This window comes from Neofelis nebulosa, chromosome 1 (genome assembly GCF_028018385.1).
Source record: "Neofelis nebulosa isolate mNeoNeb1 chromosome 1, mNeoNeb1.pri, whole genome shotgun sequence".
Lineage (NCBI taxonomy): Eukaryota > Metazoa > Chordata > Mammalia > Carnivora > Felidae > Neofelis > Neofelis nebulosa.
Genome location: NC_080782.1, coordinates 47,089,810 through 47,115,787, shown reverse-complemented (window position 1 = coordinate 47,115,787; position 25,978 = coordinate 47,089,810). Strand labels below are relative to the sequence as shown.

Below are 25,978 nucleotides of genomic sequence, written 5' to 3'. Positions count from 1 at the left end.
GAGTTCATAATGATATTTTAAAAATAAACAAAAAACCTCAGCGATCATCTTTGGAGGATATTAGGAAATCAATTCATTATTTTGAAAATCAAGAGAGACAATTAAGCATTTATTCTGTCTTTCCTGTACGAACTGTGCTTCAGGCCACCAAGTAGTAGATGAGAAGAAGGTGGTTTTTATGTAAGCATTCCAATAAAGAAAAGGAAATAGGAATGAAGAAGGATTAACTTGGAATATCACCATTTTGCAACTCCTTATGAATTAGTTGATCTAATTAAACACTATATCCTATGAAGAAAGCATGGCCCAAGAATCAAGCAGGAATCTGAACAAGCCTTTAGAGTAGGTGTTGGCAAACTTCGTCTCCAATGGGCCAGGTAATTTAAATTTTACAGGCTATACAGTGTCTAGAGTCTGTTGCAAGTACTTAAGCCTGCTGTTGGAACACAAAAGGCAGCCACCGACAATAGCTAAACAAACGGGCAGAGTTGTGTTCCAACAAAATCCTGTTTACAAAAAAAGGTAGATGCTAGATTTGGCCCACGGACCATGGTTTCCCAACTGATCCTGACCACACTACAGTGTACAGGAAATACAGGGACTGAGGAACATGTGAAATGACACCATGGGGACATAATGAACAAAAGCCAGACTGGGGGAAAGTCTAACAGGAAAATCAACCTGATTTCTTTAACAAATGAATGGTAGAGAGAGACAGGAGCACCTCTAGATTAAAAGAAACTTAAGAAATGTTAGCCAATCATATTGTATGGATCTTGTTTGAATCTTAATTCAAGCAAGCATAAAAAGAAAAAAAATTATATAGAGAGAGTAATTTGATAAATGTGAACATGGACTCGAATATTTGGTAATATGAAGGAATTATTGTTGACATTTGGAGATGTTTGATGATACGTTGTGGCTATGTTTAAAAGAGGAAATCCTTATGTTTTAGAGATATTTGCTGAAATATTTAAAGATAAAATGGAATAATATCTCAGGTTTGGTTAAAAATAATGGGTGGTGATGGGGCACCTAGGTGGCTCAGTCGGTTAAGCATCCGACTTCAGCTCAGGTCATGATCTCATGGTTTGTGGGTTCGAGCCCCACGTCGGGCTCTGTGCTGACAGCTCGGAGCTTGGAGCCTGCTTCGGATTCTGTGTCTCCCTCTCTCTCTTCCCCTGTCGTGCTCATGATCTGTCTGTTTCTCAAAAATAAATAAACGTTAAAAAAAAATTTTTTTTAAATAATGGGTGGTGAAATATAAAGAAACAAAATTGGTAAGGATTTGGATGGTGGGTGACAGGTACATAAATTTATTACCCGATTCTATTATTTTATAAATACAGTAAAACTTTGGATAGTGACTAACTTGTTCTGAGAGCGGTCTGCCAGATGAGCAAACATTTTTAATAAATTTTAACTTGATAAACGAGTGATGTCTTGCAATACGAGTAGCACATTAGCCAAATGTCACATGATCTCAACTGACCCGATGTTTCTTGAAATTTGCTCTGATAAACAAGTGTTTTGGATTATAAGTATGTTTCTGGAATGAGGTTTTCCTGGTACTTGAAACTTTCCACTATGAAAAGTTAAAATATATTTATACTATTTCACACTTAACCAGTTGACAAATTTTTAAAAATCTGACAAACTCTAAGTTTGGAAAGGATACAGGGGAAAAGGTAACTCTCACAGCTGGTGGGAATATAAATTCCTATCATTTTTGAGAGGGTTTTGTATACATCCCATGATCTAAAAATTCCCCATCTGGAGATATATATATATATATATATATATATATATATATATTCCAAGGAAACTTCAGCCCATTAAAAGATATATGGAAGCATTTTTTAATAGGAAAAATGGGAAACAATCCAAATGGATAAATTATGGTATCTTTGGACCATAAGAGGTAGGGGGAGGCTATGAAATGTAGAGATTTGGAAATAGCAACTACATGTGGAGATAGGAGCCAGGGTCCCATCAGGATAGATTAAGCTCAACCTATGTTGACCTGTTACCCACTCTGGGCCAAGCCCTTTTCTGAGTGCTGAGGATATAGACGCGATAGCCCTCAAAGGGTTTAAAGTCTAGATATCAGAGCTAGAGAGGGCCTGACCCTGACATATCATTGAGTCCAACCTACCTATATTACAGATGTGGAAAACGAGGCCCAGAGTAATTAAATGACTTGCCAAGGCACAATGTTGGTTTGTGGAGGAAGTGGGAATTGAACCAGGTCTCTGATGCTCAGCAGAAAACAGATCTTGGAGCCATACATTCTTAAGTTGAATCCCAGCTCTGCAACTTACTAGCTGTAACCTTGGCAAAGTTATTCTCTTTCCTTAGAAGTATAATAATAAATACTTCCTAGGTCAATAGGAAGATTAAATGAAATGATATACATAAAGCACTTGACCCAGTGACTGTAAAGGAATAAAACCTCAATGGATAGGTTATTTGCTTTTACTATTGTTGATACCAGGAAAAGCCTTAGCAAAAAGGACAAAATGCTACATTCTATGTTGCTCTCAAATGATTAAATCCACACTTGTTACAGCCAGGATGGCCGAGGCTCTGTACCAAGTTGCAGACTTGTCCCAGGTCAGTTAGCTGCTCTGTGTCCCAGGCCCTCCCCACAGAAGGCACACGTAAAGGACTCTGCACCACCCTCTCACTCTGCTGTCTCTGCTCTCGGAGGTTCTGGCTGAGACATGACAGCTCTGTGATTTCTGTCAATCCTGCTCCACTAACTGGAGCCCCAGCTCCCTGTGAGATGAGGGTAACAGTAGAACCTACCTCATGGGGTTGTTGTGAGGGTTAAATGAACAACTCCCTAGTGCAGAGTAAGCCCTCAAGATATAGCTATGATGTTGACCAGGCAAGCCATCTATCCCAGGGTGTCAGGAGACACAAAAAAGAATCAGCTGCGTTTTTCGCCGACAGGGTGCTTCAATCCAGTGGGGGATAGTCAGAGGCCACACCTTCCTTTCTATTTTTCCCCATGCTGTCACATTTCAGGCCCGGATTGGGGCCCAGAGGGGCAAGTGATTCTGACTGTTTGATCCTGCAGGGAAGCTGGCTCTAAAAATGACCAGGCCAGAGTTGCTAGGTCTGAACCCACACACACTCTCACCTCTTTTAGTGAGAACCCCATTCCCAGCGCTGCAGAATCCCTGACTACCTCAGGCTGCTGGAGCCAAAGCATCACATGCTCTGAATAATAAGGCCATCCAGAAAGTTCCCTGCAGCAAGCTGGGCACCACACTCTGGTCTGCACCCTTGGGGCCAAGCAGCCAAAAATATCATAAAAGGCCTGCCCTCAAAGCCGAGCTCCTGTCCCCGGTATGCTGGAGCCATGGGGCACAGGGAGTTTCAATATCAAGTTCCTTCCTTTTCCTGATGCCTTCTCCTCTCAATGAAACCATGCATATTTTTCACCCAAGACCCTATTTTTACAGAGCCTAACAAAACATTTTCCCACTTGGGCCCGTGACCATCGGTCCCAATTTCCCCAACCCTACAGAATGAAAACCATTAAGGATCAGAGAAAGGATTGCGAGATGAATGAAACCAGTTAAATGTATTTGGTTCTCCTGTAGAAGCAGGAGCGAAGTTGTTCTTTCAAGCCGGTATCAAAGCTGTCGACTTGTAGCTGCTCACAGGCTGCAGGCTGGAGACACAGCCGGTCAGATGGTGTATTTGCTATGCACAGCGATCTCTTCGTGGGCAGGGGCTATGTCTGCTTCCCCACTCTGCCCAGCACTCAGCACCCAACACAGTGCCTAGCACTGAATGGTCAATCAAAAAATACCTAGGAAGCGAATGAAGTTGCTTGGTCAGACAGCCGACGGGTTTAGATGTCTCTGTTGCACACTTTCATAACAGCCTGAACTGTTCCTTCTCAGTGCTTATCATGCTTGTAATTAAATAATTACATGTGCAATTATTTGTTTAATGTGTGCCTCCCTGACAAGACTGTCAGCAACCTGGAGGCAGGGACTGCCCCCAGTGTTGTTCACTACTGTATCCCCAGTGCTTGGAATGGGATTTGGCATATACCTGGCACTCAGTGAGTATTTGTTGAATGAATAAATGAACCCAGATGGCAAAGATGGCCACAGCCAGTGGGTCAACCCATCTGTCAATCTTGAGGGCCAACACTGCCGAAGGTGCTGAGTCCACTACCAGGCCAAAGGAAGCTGCCCTTAGGCCCTTTATTTCAAGATGCTGACAGTGTTATGAGAAAGTGTAGGCAGGGGCGCCTGGGTGGCTCAGTCCGTTGAGCGTCTGACTTGGGCTCAGGTCCTGATCTCACAGTTTGTGGGTTCGAGCCCCGCATCGGGCTCTGTGCTAAAGGCTCAGAGCCCGAAGCCTGCTTCAGATTCTGTGTGTGTCTCTCTCTCTCTCTCTGCCCCTTTCCAGCTTGCGCTCTGTCTCTCTCTCTCTCTCAAAAATAAATAAACATTTTTTAAAAATTAAAAAAAAAAGAAAGCATAGGGAGAGGGGTTTGCTAATACCCAGGCTCAGCTGTTCTTAGAAAGAGCCTGCCCCCTAGAAAGTCTACCCATTTACAAGAGAGACAAAATGGAGTGGGAAGCAGCCTTTGTCTGCTGTTTAACTGGAGCCTTCTCTTTGCCTCTGGTTGGCGATTTGGGACAGTTGGCCTAGAAGTAGATGGACGATTTCAGCCTGGAGTTCATGGAATCTACTTCGCAGAGTTGTTATAGGACAAAAGATGTGGAAATCTTAACCACAGGACCTAACAGTGCACCCGTGCTCAGGAATGCTATGTGGGGCTACTGTTGTTGCTCTCAATCCTCTGCCTCCCACGGCTGCCCTGTGATGAAGGGCACCTTTGGATGGAGAACTTCACGGTGGAAGTCTGGTGATAGGTGCTGGGCTTCACCAGAGCATCTCCTGGGACCAACCTGACCACACAGCAGGCAAGAGGGAGTGAATCATCTAAGTGATAGAAAGACAACTCAAACTGACTTAGGCAAAAGTTGGCCAACACATCCCTTAAGTCCAGATAGCAGTCTTACTTCATGTACAGCTGAATCCAGGAGCTCCAATACTATCCGGATGTCTCCTCCCTGACTCCATCACTCCATACTGCTGTCTTCTGTACGAGCTCCAGTCTCAGAGAGGCTCAACACCCCACGTGGCTTACATCCCATCTCAGGTACCAGAAAAAAGAAAGTATCCCTTCTCCAAAGTTGAGATCAAACCCCCAGAATTGAATCTCATTGGCTGTGATTGAGTCATATGACTACTCTGAAGCCACGACTATGGCCAGTGGTTGCAAGGCTCTGATGGCAGAGCTGAGTCACATGCCCACCTCTAGGCATAGGCTGGAGTCAGTTCGGTGGATGGGGAGGGGAGGGTCCCCAAGCAACATAGAGTTGTTGTTGCCAGAGCAGGGAGAATGTTGCTGGGGCAGCAAAATAAATATGCACTGCAGATTGCAAACCCTCTCTTTAGGTCAGATGACAAGAGCAATAGTACAGTGAGACCAAACAAACGTCAATTCTGTCAGACAAATAAAGTGATAGGATCTGGAAGGATCCCCATAGGGCAATGGGGCATTACTCAGATATGTGCCCCAAACCCTGTTTTATAGGGATCATATCAGGGTGCCTCACTTGCTTCAGGCACTAAAATAGGGGAGGCCCCCCAAAGTTAGTAACCTAGGTAAATAATACTTGAACACAGTATTTTAAAAACCAAAACGAATGCAAAAAATCCATGATGAACAAAATTAGGAACTTAGGACCAAGCTTGGTCTATTTCTCAATAAAAGTTTGTGTTATCATTTTTCATTCTGGGAGATTCCTAAGAGTAAGTTTACTGAGGAATCATGCACTCTGGCAATAGTACAGTCTTCATTCATTCAACACCTGTTTATTGCCTGTTTATTATGAATGTGGCACCATGAGAGAAATACAGTTCATCTGGATCCTACCCCGGGGAGCTCATAGTCTGTAATCTGAATGGAAAGACCCACTGGCAAACATCACCTCCAAATACTGTGATTCGTGTTTTAATGAAGGCCCAGAAACCTGCTATAGGAGGTTCCTCCAGGGGAAGGAGCTTTTTAAAAACCTTTATGTATTTATAAATAGGTAGATACCTGTATGTGTGTGTGTGTGTATGTGTATTTATATACATAATATATATTTATAAAATAAATAAGTCCTGGGGCTATACCATACAGCATGGTGACTATAGTTATAATATTGTATATTAGGAAGTTGCTAAGAGAGTATATCTTAAAAGTTCTCATCATAAGAAAAAAATTGTAACTATGCATGGCGATGGATGGTAATTAGACTTATTGTGGTGATCATTCTGCAATATATATATGGACCGAATCATGGGTTGTACACCTGAAAGAATATACTGTTACATGTCAATTATATTTCAGTATTAAAAAACCCTTTTTAAGGAAATGTTGAAACATACAGAAAAGTAGAAAGAATTGTAAACTGAATACATATTGATCATGTAGATTCAACAATTGTAAACATTTCACCATATTTACCTCATCTCACTATATGTTAAATTTGTGGCTAAACCATTTTAAAGTGAATTACAGATATTCTAACACTTGAGCCCTAAACACTTAGCATGCATTTCCAAAAGCTGTAAGAATTCTCCTTCCATAACCACAGTAGACTTAACTCACAAAATTAACAATAATTTCCTTACATCATCTAATACCCAATTCATAGTCAAATTCCCCCCATTGTGTAAAAACATGGTCTTTATAGCTTTAAAAGAAAAGTGAACCAAGATACAATCAAGAATCACATGGGGGGGCCTAGGTGGATCAGTCAGTTAAGCGTCAGACTTTGGCTCAGGTCATGATCTCAGTTTGTGGGTTTGAGCCCCTTGTCAGGCTCTGTGCTGACAACTCAGAGCCTGGAGCCTGCTTTGGATTCTGTGTCTCCCTCTCTGCCCCTCTCCTGCTTGCACTCGCTCTCTCTCTCTCAAAAATAAATAAACGTTAAAATAAAAACTTTAAAAAGAATCACATCTCATATTTAGTTGTTGGACTCTTAGATCTCTTTAAATCTAGAACCTCCTCTCCCATTGCTTTTGCTTTGTTTTCAAGACATTGACTTTTAAGAGATCATCCCAGTTGTCTTATAAATTGTCCCACATTCTGGATTTGTTTGGTTGCTTTTCTGGGTATTATTTAATGTGTTCCTCTACCCCTGAAATTCCAGTAAACTGCAGCCAGCTCTAAAGACCTGATTATATTTACGCTCAACATTTTTGGCAAGAGCCAGAATAGGTAGAACTGTGAAGTCTACTGCATCCTATTGGGAGGCATGAAATGCTGGTTGTCCCACCACTGGGGATACTGTGTGGTCCCTGGGTTAAGGTGGTGACAGGCAGGTAGAGGAGGAAGCAACTGGGAGGGATGGTTAAGTCTTCACAGTGACGTTTAAAAAAAAATTTTTTTTTAATGTTTATTTATTTTTGAGAGAGAGAGACAGAGTGTGAGCCAAGAAGGGGCAGCGAGAGAGAAGGAGACACAGAATCGGAAGCAGGCACCAGGCTCTAGCTGTCAGCACAGAGCCGACGCGGGGCTCGAACCCACGAACTGTGAGGTCATGCCTTGAGCTGAAGTCTGGTGCTTAACCGACTAAGCCACCCAGGCGCCCCCACAGTGACGTTTGAATAGGGCTTTAAAGGGTGTGTAGGAGCCTACCGGGTGGAGAAAAGGGAAGAGGAAGGGTTTTCCAGGTATACATGCAGGCACAGTGTTGGGAAAGAGAATGATTGGCTTTAGGAAGTAGGAGGTGGTAGCCAAATGTGGTTGAGAGCTGTCATAACAACACCAAGCACTTAGGGTGAGTTTACCATGTTCCAGGAACTATGCTAAGTGACTCATTTAATTCTTCACACAGTCCTATGGAATGGGTGCTACCACCCCCATTTTAAGGGTGTGGAGTCACAGTTGAGTGATATGTGGTAACTTGCCTAAGGTCACATAGCTAGAAACAGGCAGACTCGGGATTTGAATCTGGGTGCCTGACTCCTGGGCCTCTGCATTTAAAAATCACCAAGCTCTGTGCTGAGGTGACAGGGCAAAGCAGCTGGGGAGGCGGATTGGGGGTAGGTGGAGACAGGCCTTCTAGTCACTCTGAGTTTGGGTGTTCTTCTCCCCGCAGTGGGGAGCCAGTGAAGGTTTCCGGGTTTGGGCATGGCTGTGTCTGGGAACGCACACCCTGGAACTCGGCCCTGTGAAGGATGAGTGGACAGCTGCTGGGGTGAGCTGTTAGGGGGAAGGGTGGGCGTCCCTTCAGGCGAGCGGGACCCTGGTAAACAGAGATCGAGGGAGAAATTCAAGTGTCTCCCGGACCTGTGCGCGGACCCTCAACTCTCCCGGGCGTCGGAGGGTTGGGGGAAGGGGTTAGAGGTGGGAAGAGGGGGTGGGGTGGGCTAGGTTCTGTGGGACACCTGCAGCCTTCCCGTGAGCACACAGCCACCGGGACGGGCTGGAGCCGGCTGGGCGCGGCACTCCGGGACCCCAGCGCCCTGTGAGCCGCCCCGGTTTCCACCGCATCTCCCCGTCCCAGCAACTGGTCGGCCACATCGCGGTGAGTCGTGAGTGGCAAAGACCGGGTGGAGGGATCGGCTTTAACCTCTGAGAGCCAGCGGGCGGGGGGGGGAGCGATGGGCCCAGGATCAGTCAGATCTCAGCAGAGGCAGGACTAGAAGTTGTGAGGTGCCTCTTAATTCTAAATCCGCTTTTTTTTCAGGATGGAGTCTATTTCAGAATCAAAGAGGGATCAAGACAAAACTGCTTTGGACTAGCCACTGGGAATGCCAAACACTCTGGGGACTACCTCCTTTTTAAAAATTATTATCTCCCCATTTGGGGAAGCCTCTCTGAGGGACGGGGCGGCCACAGAAGCGGGGGTTCCGGGCAGACCCCTGGCTGGCTCCTGTGGCACAGCCCCTCAGCCAGTGCGTCTGTCATCCCCTCCTGGCCTGCGTGTCCTGAGGGGCACGACCAGTCGGGGAGGTGGGGGTGCCCACCGTGTTGGGGAGAGAGGGGGACACAGAATCTGAAGCAGGCTCCAGGCTCTGAGCTGTCAGCACAGAGCCCCACTGCGGGGCTTGAAGTCACGAACTGGAAGATCAGGACCTGAGCCAAAGTCGGACGCTTGACCGACAGAGCCACCCAGGCACCCCCTATTTTTTCATTTTTAAATTGGTGAAAATAACAGTGCCTCCTAGGGTTTGGTATGAGGATTAAGTAACATAAGTATTCAAGAGCCTAGCAAGGTGCTTGCCACATGATAAAGGCTGGTTATTATTTTTATTTTTAAAAAAAAATTTTTTTTCAACGTTTTTTATTTATTTTTGGGACAGAGAGAGACAGAGCATGAACGGGGGAGGGGCAGAGAGAGAGGGAGACACAGAATCGGAAACAGGCTCCAGGCTCCGAGCCATCAGCCCAGAGCCCGACGCGGGGCTCGTCTCACGGACCGCGAGATCGTGACCTGGCTGAAGTCGGACGCTTAACCGACTGCGCCACCCAGGCGCCCCTATTTTTAAATGTTTATTTATTTAGTGCATGGGGGGGGGAGGGCACAGAGTGAGGGAGAGAGAAAATCCCAAGCAAGCTCCATGCAGAACCCCAAACCAGGCTCCATCTGATCTGACTAAACCATGAGATCATGACCTGAGCTGAAATCAATTGTCCCACGCTTAACAGACTGAGCCACCCAAGGTTCCCCAAGCTGGTTATTATTATTAATCTGGGAGTCGAGAGGCTTGGATGCCTGGCACTCATTTACCTATGAATAGGACAAACATTCCAGATCCTGAATAAAACCTGCCTCCTCCACAAAGTCCACCCAGATTAACTGCACTGTTTAAAGCCTTCCTTGATTCACAGCATCTAAAGCACAGCTGACATGATCTAAACTAACTATAACTGGGGTGGGGAAGAGCAGCCTGGTTACCCCCTTCCCCACAGCACCAACCTAGACTCAGAAGGCTTGGGGGTTGTAGTGCAGCCCCCCACTAGCTACTTACTCAGATAACTCACTTCATCTTTGTGATTCAGTATCCTCTTTCAGTTGGGGGTAATAATTCCTCTTTTATCTGTCTTGCAAGACAAAAAATTCAGATTCCTGACTACTTTGAGAATGGAAGGAAACAAGCATATAAAATGTTTTTTTCAAAGTATATTTAATAACCCAGAAAAATGATGCCAACATGCAATGTTTACTTCTCCGTTGTAAATTTATTTAAATTTTTTACAGAAAGATGCATTATTATATTCTCACGGTAAAACATTCATGGGATAATGTTCATCAAAAAAGGGCAATCAACTGTATATGAAATGTGACCCCTACTTCATTTTTTAAAAGTATAAATACACTGAAAAAAATAATAAAGGTGGGGCGCCTGGGTGACTCAGTCCATTAAGCATCCGACTTCAGCTCAGGTCGTGGTCTCGGGAGTTCGAGTCCCTCATCTGGCTCTGTGCTGACAGCTCGGAGCCTGGAGCCTGCTTCAGATTCTGTGGCTCCCTCTCTCTGCCCCTCCCCTGCTTGTGCTCTCTCTCTCTTTCAAAGAATAAATAAACATTAAAAAAATTAAAAAAAAAATAAAAATAAAAATAAAGGTAAGGAAATCCACCAACATATTAACAGAGTTACCTCTGGGTGGCAGGATTACTGATGATTACCTTCACCTCTATTTTTCTAAATTTTCCTTTTTCTAATAAGTATATGATTTTTGTAAACAGAAGAAAACTACAGTTTTTTTCTAAATGTGTTTGAAAACAATCAAGGCCAAGCAAAAGCAAGTTAGGGGTCACCTATGTGTGAGTAATCAGAAACCTTTTAAGATTAATATTCTGCCCTTAGGAAGCACCCTGTCTCCCGACCATGGGTCAGTCCACGTTTTATCTTCTTTGGAAACCCCATGCAGAGCTCCCCACTCTTTTGGCTTCCAGAACTTCACCAGCCTCCTTGGCCCAGAGTTCCTGCTTATGAAGTCAGGCCTGGCTTGGCCAGGGCAGCTGTGGGCTGTGCTCTGTGGAGCCGTAGAAGACCCTGAAATCCCGGCCATTACCAGCTCACTTAGTTAACTGAGGAGGCCTGTTATTTACCAGTTCAAAAAAAGAGCTGGGGCATTCGCGCTCCCTCACTTTGGGTTATTGTGCCTTTTCTGGGTGTTCTTTACAGGCCATGAGGAACTTCTGAGTCCCCCCACAGCTTTACTGTGATTTACAGCTAAAGGTTTACAGCTCAAAAATCTTCAATGGCTTCTCATTTCCTTCAGTTGGTATTTGCCAACTTCCTTAGTCTGGCATTTCAATGCCTGTACCCTCTGAACCAAGTTTCCTTACATCTCCAGTGGGTCAATCAAATGGTCTTCTAGCCAGCTGCACAGTGGGCCACGAAGGAAGAATAATGAGCAAGGAAAGCTGGGTGTAAGAACGCACCGGGGAAAGGTAGGGGCTGTGGTGAACTCCAGCAAGCAGACTTTCCAAAGGGACTGTCACTTTTCAGTGCCAATTGTTCGTTGGTGGCATCTTCCAGTATTTTAAAGAAGATCAGGAAATCCGGATCTTTATGTGAAATCTCATGATTTTTTAAAAAATATTGGCAGCTAATTCACAAAACACATTTAGCCAGTCTGCTGATGGTAATTTGTGACTGGTCACAGGAACACACTGAACTCTTCTCTCTCTCTATACCTTTGCTTTTGCTGTTCCCACTGCCAAGAACACCGTCCCACTCATCTGAATCTGGTGAACTCCACCTATTCTGTCAGGTCCAGCTAAAACACCTCTTCCATGAGCACCCCTGGATGACCTCTGCTGGAAGGGACATCTCCCTCCTTGGGGCTGCACCAGTCATTCAGCTCTGTGCCTGTCCATCTCATGACATAGCTATTTCCACGAGTCCGATCTCCCCTGGTAGATAATGAGCTCCTGAAATATTCAACAAATATGTATGGAGCACCTGCTTTGTTGCAGGCACCAGGCTAAGCACTGGGAATCCAGAACTAGATGGATAGACGTTGCCTTGATGGAATATAGAGTCTACTACAGGGGGAAGATTTTAAATAAACCATTCCCAAGATACCTAATTCCAATTGTGATGAGTTTTATGAAGTTAAGAAAGTTTATAAAGGAGCTTAATCCAGGCAGGAGGATTAAGCAGGTCACGAGGCAGCTTGGGGGAAGGAAGCATTAGCACTCGGGCTGCTACATAAGGTTGCATAGTTTGTATACTGCACAAAGGTAACCAGCTGAGAGGGCAGGCGAGAGCTGCTTGCTTGCCCAAGCTGTGCCCTTTTCTAATTTGCAGAAAGGCAGGGGACAGTGTTTAGTTCCTCTGACCCCCCGACCTCCCTCCCCCACCCAGCCAAAAGCTGCTCTAAATAAATGTAGAATCTAAGTAAAAATGGTGACTTCCCTATTTATGTGCAGCCTCAAGAGATGGAACCGTTCTCCCTTTCTACCAGAATATACCCCCGAAATCCTTACTTGAAAGATTCTGGGGGTCAAGGAGGGCATCTCTGAGGAAGTGACATTGGAACTGAGGCTGCAGGATAAGAGGCCAGGCAGGTAGAAGTATGAGGAACAACAGCACGTGCCAGGCCTCTGAGGAAAGTACTGTGGCAGACACCTAATAAATGTCCAGCATGAGACAGAGAGGGGAAGGACAGCAAGGGGTGGGCTGGGTAGTGATCATACCATGCATGGCCTAGAAGGCCATATTAGGAGGGTTGATTTTTATCCTGAAATGTCTTATATACTCCCCCTCTCGAACCATGCTACTGATGGGTGTCACCGCTCATGGGCAGGCCCATAGAGTGCACGATACCAGAAACTACCTTTACAGAGCATCCATCATGAACCGTACACTATGCTGGGGCCACGTGTCCAGTCCATTCTTCCTTTCCCAGCCTCCTAAGGAAGTAAGTATTCTCAGTATTCTCTGATTCCAATTGCACAGATCAAGAAAACTGAGGCCCACAGAGGATGAGCCGTCTGCCCAACATTACCTGGCAACTCAGGGGTGGGCAGGGATCTACGCCCAGGTCTGCGGGATTCTGAGCCCCTCCTTTGGGTTACCATGTAGCAATGACCCTCATGAATAAACAGAAGGCACAAGGAGTCCAGAGCCTTTGCCGGTCAGGGTGGGGACTCGGGGCTTGCAGTATTGGCATCACCTGGAAACTTGTCAGAAGTGTAGGCTTTGCAAGTTCTATCCCAGTACCACTGACTTAGAATCTGCATTTTACAAGACCCCTGTACACATCACAGGCTGAGAAGCACTAGAAAGTAATCCAAGCAATAATAACCCTTCCACAACAGCCTAGTGTCTCACAGGCCAGGTCTCCTGTGACTTGAAAACAGCTTATTATAACCAAATTTCTTAGAATTGCCAACTGTTCCATCCATCCACCTGCCCCAGTTTTGCCTTCTGTTGTGACTCCAAGAGAAAGACTATTAGAATATACCATCAACTCCAGGGAGGGGTTTCTGCTCAATTTCTTACTATGATCTCACCCAGGAATAAATATAAAGCTGTTTGACCCTTCTCCGGGCTAATTTCTGCTCCGAATCATCTTCCATTGGGGGCCCACTCTGACCCCCAGATCATGTTCTGGGACCCACCTTTCACAAGACAATTCCCTTTCTCTGTCTGCATATCTGAGGAGGCAAAATGGCTTGTCAGAAAAGATTAATGGGTGAGAAAAAGCTGGAATCTCTTTAGCATTAAGGCCACATGTTGTGTGACTCTGGGAAACCACCTCCACTTCCTCACCGGCATCTGAGAAATGGGTAGCTTGGACAGAACTAGGAGTCGCTAGATCAAGGGTTTGGCAGGTAACATAAAGGAAGTTGAGTGGCCCAGGTGAAATAGAAAAGGTTAGAAGGAGATGAAACAGAAATAGTGGGGACTGTGGCAATGACTGAAGGCAATGCCCTGACTAAAAAAGGCAGCTACACCTAGCATTAGGCAACTGTTGTCCTGGGAAATAGGGGTCCAGTGTTGTTATGGATTCTAATTTTTCAAGTGTTGCGAATCTGATTTTCCCACTCTGTGAAATATCATATGGTTTTCAATGCTGGCATCTGGCTAAAAATTATAGACACTCTGTGGGTCACATAAGAGATCAGGAGCACGGCACATCTGCCCGTGGGCCGCCAGCTTGAGATGCCTGGCCTGGATGCCACCCTAATGTGGTAAGCTTAGGACTCCGTTCTACGTGTAGCTCTTTTAGAATGCCGCAAAGCGGCTGCTGCAAGAGCGGCCGAATCTGCGCCCTCCGGGGCTGACCGCCCCTCCCCACCGCGGCCCCGGCCCCCATCGGTGCCCCCTCCCAGGCCTCTCCGGCAGAGGGGCTTGCACGGGGACTCCGACCCGTTCGCGGTGCGGGTGATGGGGCGCACGACGTCGCTTTCTTCGCACTCTCCCTACCTGCTCGCCCGCTGCCGCCGTACGCCGCAGCGATGACTCAGCCTCCGGCGGCCCTGGCGCGGCGGGGGAGGGGCGAGGGCGAGGGTGGGGAGGGGAGGGAGGAGGAAGGAGGGTAGACGGGAAAGGGAGGGGGCTGAGAGGCGGCAGAGGAGGGGGGGGGAGGAGAGGGGCGGAGCAGAGGGGAAGGAGGGGGAGAGGCGGAGAGGAGGAGTGGGAGGGCGGAGAGGAGGGGCGAGAGGAGAGAAAGGGGCGGGGCTCCGGAAGGCCGAAGCCCCGCCCCCCCGCTGCTGGGGGCCTGCGGACAGCTGACTAGCAGGGTGCGGGAAGCGGAGTGGAGAATAGTGGAGGCGCGCAGCTGGGAGGAGAAGGGAGGGTCGTATGCTACCCCCCATTGATCCCCTCTCTCGAAAGCGCTTGTGGAAATACACCCCCTAGCCACACCCACAGGCCACCCTTGCCCTTGCTGGAGCAGTGCCAGGGAATGCACCTTTAGCCACTTTTAAAAGTGAGCACCTTCAGGTGGGGGGCCTTGGGTCCTGGGCAGTTAGAGACCGAGATGAAGGAGCCGGAGCCCTGCATCCTGGGGCCTTGCGGGTGAGAGAAAACCCACGTCGCCTATCCACAAGTGCAAATTTAAAGGGAGAAATGATCTAGTGGCACATTGTGCTGGGCTTACACAAGTAAGTAGCTGGAAACACAAGGTGGGATTTGGAAGGTGCCCTAAGGAAGTTTCCTTAGCAACTTTCTGATAATATAAATGGATGAATGAATAAATATGAATGAATAAAACGTGCTGTGGGAACATACTTGTGTGTCTATGAGAGGCTAATTTTTTAAAAATGTCTTTATGTGTGTTCATGTGTGTTTGGGAGGATGTATAGGAGTGTGTGTGTGTCTTGGGTGATGTATGTTTATGCATGTAAGTGCATTGATAGCTGCGTATGCATCTGTGTGCCGAGAATGTGTCTTTGTGTATATGTATAGGTGTTTATGTGCCTTAATATTAAACTTGTGTGTCGATGAGATCTAGGGGCACGCCTGAGTTTGTATGTAAATATATATATGTACAAGAGTTTATATATTTGTGTATGTGACTATGTACTCCTTGGGTGTGTATTGCTTTTATGTGTCAATGTCAAATGTGGGCAGGGCCGGGGAGCGGGAGAGCATGTGTCTTGGTGAGACTGTGTTATGGTGATGTGTCTGTGTGTATGAGAATACATTTTGAGTCTGACCAGGGCTCCAGTATGTCTTGAGGCTGCAAGTGTGTGTCTGTGTGTATGAATGAGAACGTATGTGTTTTTCGGAGTCTGTATGGATGTGACTATGTGTGTGTCTTGACGTATCTCTGTAGCTATCCTGCGGATTCCGTCTGAGATAAGGAGCATGTGATTCTTTGTTTCCAGTTTTATTGAAAAATAATTAACACACATTATTGTGTAAGTTGAAGGTGTGCAGCATGATGGCTTGATTTACATATACTGTGAAATGATTACCACAATAGGTTCAGCTAACATCCATCTTCTTATGTAGATACAATTAAAAGAAAAGAAAGAAGAAAAAAGGAAAAAAAATTTCTCCTTGTGGTGAAAACTCTTAGGATTTACTCGTAACAATGTTCTGAGGTATCATACAGGAGTGTTAGCTATAGTCATCATGTGGTACATTACATCCCTAGTCTAACTGGAAGTTTGTATTTTTTGGACCACCTTCCTCCATTTCCCCCTCTGCCCCCCACTTTGGTAACCACAAGTCTGATCTCTTTTTCTATCAGTTGTTTTTTATTTTTGTTTTTAGAGTCCACATTTAAGTGAGATTATACAGTATTTATGTTTCTTTGACTTATTTCACTTAGCATAATGTCTTCAAGATCCAGCCAGGTTGTGGCAAATGATAGGATTTCCTTGTTTTTTTTAAGGATCATGTGATTTTTTTTTTTTTTACTGTTTATTTATTTTTGAAAGACAGAGCGTGAGCAGGGGAGGGGCAGAGAGAGAGGGAGACACAGAATCTGAAGCAGGCTTCAGGCTCTGAACTGTCAGCACAGAGCCCCATGAGAGGCTCAAACCCACGAACTGTGAGATCATGAACTGCGTGGAAGTCAGACGCTTAACCAAATGAGCCACCTAGGTGCCCCACAGGTAATTCTTTAAGTTTACATCTTTATTTTGTTTTATTTTTTTTATTATTTTTTTTAACGTTTATTTATTTTTGGGACAGAGAGAGACAGAGCATGAACAGGGGAGGGGCAGAGAGAGAGGGAGACACAGAATCGGAAGCAGGCTCCAGGCTTTGAGCCATCAGCCCAGAGCCCGACGCGGGGCTCGAACTCACAGACCGCGAGATCGTGACCTGAGCTGAAGTCGGATGCTTAACCGACTGAGCCACCCAGGCGCCCCTACATCTTTATTTTGAAGGGGGGAGGGACAGGGAGGGAGGGGGACAGAGGGTCCAAAGCAGGCTCTGAGCTGTCAGCACAGAGCCTGACGTGGGGCTCGAACCCACAAGCCTTGAGATTATGACCTGAGCCGAGGGCAGACACCGAACAGACTGAGCTACCCAGGCGCCCCATGGCCATGTGATTCTTAAGGGTTGGGCTAGTGGAGGTGCTTCTTGGAGGAAGAGGCCCTTGGCGGGCATGGGGTGGGGACCGTGGGAGTAGGAAAAAGATCTGGTTGTGCCAGCCCAGTGACCATCCAGAGTAGTGACAGGTTGGGTCAACAATGTAGGCTAAAGCAAGACCTTGAATGCCAAAATGATTCTTTGCGGTCTCCTTGGGCCCTCCCAGGTGCTTGGTCTGTTTCTCTAGTGGCCTCCTCACTGTTTATCTTGCCAGTGCTCTTCTGCAGAGTGCACATCCTTGGTAATTAACAATAGCAACATTATGGTGCACTCACTGTATGCTAGACCCCCAAAGTCATGAATGGGCATTGGTTCAGTTCTGTGAGGCAGAAATCTAATATCCCCAGTTTTACAGAGGGGAAACAGAGTTGGTCAAGTGCCTATTCCTGATTACACAGCTAAGAAGGTGCCTCTGGTGCCTCGGACTCCAGAGGCCGCCTCCTTCTCAACTGCTAGACCAGGGTCTTGCAAGCTCGACATTATTAACATTTGAGGCCAGATAATCCAGTGATGTGGGGCTGCCCTGGGCACTGTGGGATGTCCAGCAGCATCGTCAGTCTCTACACACTGGATGCCAGTAGCAACTCCCTCCCCAGTTGTGACAAGCAAGATGTCTCCAGATAGTTCCAAATGTCGGGACATCTGGGTGGCTCAGTCGGTTGAGCGTCCGACTTCGGCTCAGGTCATGATCTCGCGGTCCGTGAGTTCGAGCCTCGCGTCGGGCTCTGTGCTGACATCTCAGAGCCTGGACCCGGGAGCCTGCTTCTGCTTCTGTGTCTCCCTCTCTTTCTGCCCCTAACCCACTCGCATTCTGTCTCTGTCTCTCTCAAAAATAAATCAACATTAGATAGTTCCAAATGTCCCCTGGGGACAGAATCACCCCTCCCCCCCGACTGAGAACCACTGCCCCCCTGGATAAATGTTTCCTGAGGGGCTGCACTATCTCCACCAGGTCCAGTGGCCTCAGCTGTCACAGCGACCCTCATTTTCATGCAGGTAGCCCCTTCCCTTTGCCACAAACAGAAGGTTTACCAGCTGGGCCACCTTGTTCAGCAACTGAACCTCTATGCACCCCAGCCACAGAAAGCTTGGCACTTCAGTGATACCTCTACAGCCCTTATTATTATCGTTCAAGTCACAGGGGTTTCCTGGGGTGCGAATGTGGAGAAAGAAGGCCCCACGCCAGCCAGCTCTCTCTGGCCCAGAGCTATAGACGCTGCTGCTGCTTCTGCGAGTTTGCTTTCCTGGTTCAGTGAGAATACAATGCTATAGTGTTGAGCCAAAACTGGTCCCGTTTGATGCTATCATCATTATGCAGTTTCATTTTTGCAAATAAAACAGCCTGACTCTCCCCACCAGCGGAGCCTGGTTTTAACGAGCAAGAGCTACGTTACAGCCAGAGCAGGTGCTCAGGAAGGGCAAGGTGAAGCCATTAGCAGGGCTCTCGGCCTGTCCAGGCCTGGGCAGGGCGTCCATGCTGCTGGGCAAGGGCCTGGGTAGCAGCTGGAGGGGAGAGCCGTAGCAGTGCCAGGCAAGCAGGAGGCCTCAGGCTCCTGCTACAGACAAGACAGAGGCGACAACACCCGCAGAGGACTTTCACACCACTCCAGGCTCTGGCACTCCGGAAACTTTCATCTCTTGCCTGTGTGTTCCTGTACTGTGCTATCTCTCCCTGCACTCCTATTCTCCTGCAATCCCCGCGGTGTTCTATGTTCACAGGGCCTCCGTCCATTTCCTCTTGGGGGGCTGTAGAGCAAGGTGGTTAAAGACGGAGGTTCTGGCACCTCATTACCTGAGTCTGTGTGACCTTGGGCAAGGCACTTCACCTCTCTGTGCCTCAGCTTCCTCATTTCTAGAGTGGGGATACTGAGAGGTCCTATCTGGTAGGGCTAAATGAGATAGTACACGTAAAGGATACAAGACATCTACTGAGCCCTGAATAAATAGCAGCTACCACTATTGTGCTGTGATTCTTGATGAACAATGAATGCAAATGAGCACTTATTTATTTGCCGGGCCCTATGCTAAGCCCTGGACAATTTTTTTCTCATTGGATCCCTTCAACAGCTCTGGAAGGAAAGTGCTATTATTAGCCTCACAGCAGAGAAAGGAAGCTCGGATACCATGATGCTTACTTAGGGTGACAGAGCTAAGATGAATCTGAACCTGAGTGTTGTCACTGCAAAGTCTAACCACCCTGATCTTCTCCGCTGAAAGCAGATTTCTCCATAGGAAGGGGGGCTCCTCTCCAGCTGGGGTGTGCAGAGGAAGTATGGGAGGCATGGAGAAGGCAGGGAGGTGCCTGGGCAGAAGGAGGGGGTCGGCTTAAAAGTTGCCCTTTTTCAGCTTTTGATGAAATCCCTAGCACAGTGGACTGGTCTCATGACCTCTGAGGGGTGGTGCCAAGTTTTTATCAGTGTATGAAGTTTATTTTTATTCCGAGCCAGGGTATATATTGTTCTGGTGCTTTTTGTTTGAATTGGGTTGTAGGAAAGGTACAGAACGCCATCACAGGGACAGACGGGAGGCCCGTTTTAGAGCTGACGCCAGAGAAAAATGGTGTGCTTATCAGGAGCTGTGAGAACGTGGCCAGGTGAGCGTATAAGAGAGGATGGTCTGTGCCGAAGTGTTCTTCCAACTCTCGGGGACCAAGAGAGTCATGTGGCAATTGTTTTGTTTTCCTTTAAAGATATCCAAGGTATCATTTTTCCTTGTACTGTGATTGTGTAATTGTTTTAGTTACCTATTGCTATGTAGCAAACGATCCCAAACCTTAGTGGCTTAAAACAATTATTTATTATCTCCCAAGTTCCTGTGGATCAGGAATTCAGGAGTGAGTTAGCTGCACAGGCTCTGGCTTGTAGTCGCTCATGGAGTACTAAGGTAGGTGCTAGCATAGATCTTTTGTAAAAGCAAAGTGGCATAATGCAACCTTTCCAAAAGTAAGGGACGACTATATATGGACATACGATTAGTTAACTATTTCCCCTATTGTTTTGTACTCAGCTTCTAAGTTTTTCTTGTTACCAATGAGGTTTCAGTGAACATCTTTGGAGCCCGGAGCTCATCACGTGCCGAGGGCTGTCCTAGGTACCTATTGTTTGTGTACCTCATTTAATCCTTCACCAGACAAAGGAAACTCAGCCAGACAACGACACTTTCAGGCTTTTGTCTAACTCAGAGTGCTTTTTAAGGATGGAGAATTCCTTGTTTTCTCAGCCCTAAAGTTCTTTATTCCACTAGGGCCCCTGAGGAGTACTTATCTTGCACTCTGCAAACCTGTGTTTAAAAAAAGGACAGGTCCTGGGGCGCCTGGGTGGCTCAGTCGGTTAAGCATCTGACTTCGGCTCAGGTCATGATGTTATGGTTTGTGAGTTCGAGCCCCGCGTCGGGCTCTGGGCTGACAGCTCAGAGCCTGCTTCAGGTTCTGTGTCTCCCTCTCTCTCTCTCTGCCTCTCCCCCAGTTGCACTCCGTCTCTCTGTCTCAAAAATAAATAAACAATAATAATAATAATAATAAAAAGGACAGCTTATCACTAGGCTCATAGTAGGTAGGGCCCACCAGACATGGCCCTGTAGCAGGCAGGATAGGCCAGGTTATGCTGCAGTGACAAACAACCCCAAGATAAGGGCTTAAGGCATTCGTCATGGGGTCGCCATAGGTTCTGTTGTATGTTGTCCCCAACCTGAACACTGCCGGTTGCCGTTCCAGGAGGCAAGAGAGAATGTAGTCAAAGGCACACTGGCTCCTCAAGCTTCACCTGGAAGTGACTTGTTACTTCCTCTCACTTTTTTTTTTTTTTTTTTTTTGATGAAGCAAATCCTATAGGCTTAACTCTAAAGGGGAAGGGACGTGTGTTCTCCCGTGTGCCCCAAGTGGAGAGAACTGGAATATTTGGTGAACAGCACGGATGACTGCCACAGGCCTTGTCCTCTGTTGATCACTGAAAACAGTCTGGCAATCCTAACCACATTTTGGAATAACGAAGTCCAGGCCAGGAGTGCCCAGGGGTCTCTCAGCATTCCGTCCCTGAGGAAAGACCCTTGCCTGTAAACCCCCTCTTGCCCATACTGTGAAGCCCAGCTGCCTTGAATCTCTGGGGCCCCAGGATATAAGGAGAACAGAGGAGTCTGGGTCCAGGAACACAGTTGGATCCCACCCATGACCAGGGGTACGGTGGTGGAGCTCTGAATTCTGAACTGTATTTGTCAGAGTGACTATGGGTCTGTGCTGTTGGGTAGTAGAAAGGGCATTTGACTCCTCTGTGACCTTGGAAACGTCATCTGGAAACAACCTACATGGACCTCAAAGGGGAATGGATATACCAGCTAGAATACTAAATACTAAAGAGAAATGATTCCGAGTTTATATGTATGCAGATATACCTAGAAAACATAATGCTGAGAAGGGAGGGAAAAAAGCAAGTGGTGGAATGATATGATATGTGCAGTTTGATGCCATTTATGTAATTTTGAAATACATATGCTAAACAATACTGCCCATGTGTTTTGCATACAATAGTCGATAGTGGATAGCGGGCTGGCTGAGGGGGCCATGGGGAGGAGGGACGGGGCAGAGACGGGGGCAAATGGGGCGTTGAGTCTATTTGTAATTAAAAAAATAAAAACACAGGATTAAGCAAATATAACTAATTCTTAACAGTCAATTCTGAGGAGGAGACTTGGATGTTTGTAATATTACTGTTTGTATTTTTTGTGTGTTTTTAGAATGCAAGCTTGTGTTTTTAGAAGGCTCATCTTCCTAGGTCTCAGTTTCCCCATCTCTAAAATAAGGTAGTTCATCTAGAACAGTGGATGGGTATCAGATAACAAGACTTCGCAGACCAATGAAATTGCAGGCAAAAAAATGGGAACAGGGATGTCCATTTAAAATTTTTCCCAGAATAGATTTTAAAAAATGAATGATCTATTCTGATCATGATTTCAGAGAAAGAACACTAATGTAAAACTAGTGGGAAGGACACAATCACAGAATAGAGAGTTGAATAAGATTTTAGTCTTGTTTTCCAGTAACTTAGTGAAAGAAACACGTACTCACTGTAGAACATTTGGAAAATGTATTACTAACAGAATAAAAATTACCCATCTTTATTCTTAACTTCCAGAGGGGGTAATTACCATTAACATTTCAGCTCTTTCTTCACAGTATTTATTAAACAGATCTAGTGGGTGTATTTGTAATTTATATGTGGCTTCTGTGCCTTATTTCTTATTGTAAAAGCAATACATTAATGGAAATTTAGAAAAAAAAACAAAAGGAAATGGAGATATTAATATTAATAGGCTTTCGGGGCGCCTGGGTGGCGCAGTCGGTTAAGCGTCCGACTTCAGCCAGGTCACGATCTCGCGGTCCGTGAGTTCGAGCCCCGCGTCAGGCTCTGGGCTGATGGCTCCGAGCCTGGAGCCTGTTTCCGATTCTGTGTCTCCCTCTCTGTCTGACCCTCCCCCATTCATACTCTGTCTCTCTCTGTCCCAAAAATAAATTAAAAACATTAAAAAATTTAAAAAAAATATTAATAGGCTTTCTCCCATATTAATTTTTCTCATCTCACCTTCAATCAAAGAAAACTTCCACAAATAGGTGTTTAGAAATAATAAGAAGAAAGAATAATAATACATGGTATTTGTTGAGCCTCCCTATGTGCCAAACCTTGTGCTAAAAGCTACAGAGGGCTCATCCCACTTTGTCCTCACCACAAGCCTGAAGTGGAAACTGTTATTGCCCCATTTTACAGATATGGAAGTTGAAGTTCAGAAAGGTGAAGTAAAAGCTTGCTCAAGGGGCACCTGGGTGGCTCAGTCGGTTAAGCCTCCAACTCTTGATTTCAGCTCGGGTCATGATCTCATGGTTTCATGGGATCTAGCCCCGCATCAAGCTCTGCACTACAGCGTGGAGCCTGCTTTGGATTCCTTCTCTGCCTTTCTCTTTCTCTCACAATACATAAATAAACACAGAAGAAAATTTTGCTCAAAGTTATACATCTGGAACCTGACGTACAGAGAGGTTAAGTAAACCGTGTCAGTTCCCACTTTACCTTCAGGTGATTTGTTCTCTGCCTACCCTGTGCCCTGAGAACCTGTAGGTAGCCTGCCCTGAGTCTGAAGTTCAGTCCAAGGTCAGGGGACAAAGGCGCAGGTCCCAGTGACATGCAGTCAGGGGTGTGGTGGCCCCAACCAGAGGCTTCTCTGAGAGGTGCTCTTGGGGCTCAGCAATGGGGGTAGAACTTGTTCTTCTAATCAGCCAAGGCCATCTAGTCCTCTCTCTGAATCAGCCCCCGGGGGGGGCTTTGGTCCAGGGTCAGCCCACCCAGGAGTCCTTGGGAAAGCTCAGGTTAGCCTGCTCATGAACTGTCCTGTCTTCAGGTTTGGTCCCCAACTCCTGTGTCTCAAGAACTAGGCAGGGGCACCCTTTATTCCTTCATGTTCATTCATTCACCTGCTCTGGACAGCACGCCTGCCCCATGCCAGGTGCTGCGGTGAGTGTTGGGGGTCTGCTGAGGGTCAAGAAGAAGAGATTCCTGCCCCCACAGAGTTCAGTCTTGGGAAGAGAGTTTACAGGTAGAAAGAGAGATGGCCCTAGGTGCCTGCTGTTTGCTCTCGGCACTGGTTCCAGACAGGCGACCTTCAGTCCATCCGTGGGCAGACTGGGACAGCGCATGCTGCTGGGCCACTGGGCCTCTGGGCCGCTGGGCGCAGGGGTGGTGAAGCCCGAAGCTCACACAATCTTAGGAGCCTTCCTTAGGAAGACGAGTGCAAGACACGCAATTCTAGGTATGAAATTAGTGCCAACGGGAATGTTTACTTAGCACATGAGAAGAAAGCACAGCAAATAACATAGTTTTTAAAGCGACCAATTCCGTAAACATCACAAAATCCAAATAAATAACACTTTTACTAATTAACTGCCTGACACACCTCTGTTATACTTCATCTTACATTTTTGGCCCCACACCCTCTGATCACTGTGTGAATGCATTTTGAGGGCCCCTCCCAGGGGAAGTGTGAGAGCTAGTGAGGGGCTCTGACAGGTTTAAGCTTCGTTAGCTTTTTACTAAACCCTATATTTAATTCTCTACTTCATTGAATCCTCAGAACAATCCTATTTTGTAGGCACCGTGATTATCCCATTTCATAGATATAGCAACTGAGGCTTAGAAGGGCACTGGGTTGTCCCAGGTCATCTGCTCTCCACTGTGACCTTCACACTATCTTGTCCTACATACCTTGGGTTTGGTGAATAAACTCAGACACATCCCCAGCCCAAAGTGCTCCCACGCTAGAAAGAGAAGGCAAGATTTGAAACCTGGAAAAAGTGAAGTGCTATTTTTTTTTAATGTTTATTTTATTTTTGAGAGAGAGAGAGAGAGAGAGAGAGCAGGGGAGGGGCAGAGAGAGGGAGACACAAAACTGGAAGTAGGCCCCAGGCTCCACACTGTCAGCACAGAACCCAACACGGGGCTCAGATTCACAAACCGCAAGATCATGACCTGAGCTGAAGTCAGAGGCTTAACCGACTGAGCCACCCAGGCGCTCCTGAAGTGCTATTATAAGGCCGAATATGTTACGTGCCCCTACAACCCTTCCCTTTTTCCATCCAGAGCTTATTAACCTCTACCTCCTCCAGGAAGCCCCTCAGGATTCCATGGGCCCACTCTGGCCCCTTCATAGTTCCCTCTCTGGGACGCATTTTCCCCAAATGGGAAATGATAGAAGGTCTCTTTCAACCATAGAATTACAGGATTCTGTTTTTATTTTTTGAGAGAGCCTTGAATCCTGTGGTCCAGCATCAACGGTGTAGGTCCACCCCATCCAATCTATCACCAACCCCTATACCCTCTCTGACCACTGCTCCTGGCCCCCAGTTACAGCCCCGACCAAGCTGCCATCCTTCCTCCCCTGGATTATGGCGACAACGTCAGTCTTCAAATGGCTGCCTGAGCATCTCCTCACTAACAGCAAGGAGCCTGCTTGGGATTCTCTCTCTCCCTCTCTCTCTGCCCCTTCCCTGCTCATGCCTATGTGTGCCCACATGCTCTCTCTCTCTCTCAAAAATAAATAAATAAACTTAAAAAAATTGATAAAAATAGAATAGGAGCAGCTGGCTTAGAAGAACATACAACTCTTGATCTCAGGAGGGTTGTGAGTTCAAGCCCCACGCTGGCTGTAGAGGTTACTAAAACAAGCAAACGAACAAACAAATTAAAAAATAAAATAGAATAAAGACAACGACCCTACATGGCTTCCGTGCTCTCGGACCCCAGCTCATCTTTCTCTCCTGCACTCTGCCCTTACCAGTCCCACTGGCCACATGGCCAGCTCTTTGTCACCTCAGACCTTCACACATGCTGTTCCCTCTGTTGGGGACACTCTTCCCCACTCCTCCCCAGGCTAACTCCCATGTGCCATTTCCACCTCAGGTGTGGTATCTCTTCTTTGGGCAACCGTCAGTTTAAATGGAGTTGCAGGGAACAGAAAGTGAGGTACCCTACTGTAGAGGGCTGAAAAGTGGTCCCCAAAGATATCTGTCCCTAATCCTTAGAACCTGTGTTACCTTGTTTAGAAAAAGGGTAACATTTGCAGGTGTGATTAAATTAAGGACCTCGAGACAGGAAGGTTATCCTGGGCAATCTGGTGGGGGGAGCCAGGCCAAATGCAATCACATGTATCCTCATAAGAGAGACACAGGGACAGGCTCATCACATATATAGAGGAGAGGGAACACGAAGATAAAGCAGGGAGAGATGTGAAGATATTGGCCTCGAACACTGGAGTGACATGGCCACAAGCCAAAGAATGCCAGCAGCTCCTGGAAGCTGGAAGAAGCAGGGAACAGATTCTCTTGAAGGGCCTCC

At 46.6% G+C, this 25,978-nt stretch overlaps 2 long non-coding RNA genes across 3 annotated transcripts in view; one reads left to right on the top strand and one right to left on the bottom strand.

Annotated features, from left to right (window-relative positions):
* LOC131506954 (uncharacterized) overlaps positions 1-25,978 on the top strand; it is a 72,294-nt gene that overhangs the window by 34,094 nt on the left and 12,222 nt on the right. The window lies entirely within an intron of this gene.
* LOC131506962 (uncharacterized) lies at positions 3,574-7,521 on the bottom strand. Its single transcript, XR_009259247.1, has 2 exons — positions 5,055-7,521; positions 3,574-3,823 (listed from the first exon to the last, which is right to left on the bottom strand). It is a non-coding gene; the product is annotated as an uncharacterized LOC131506962 (long non-coding RNA).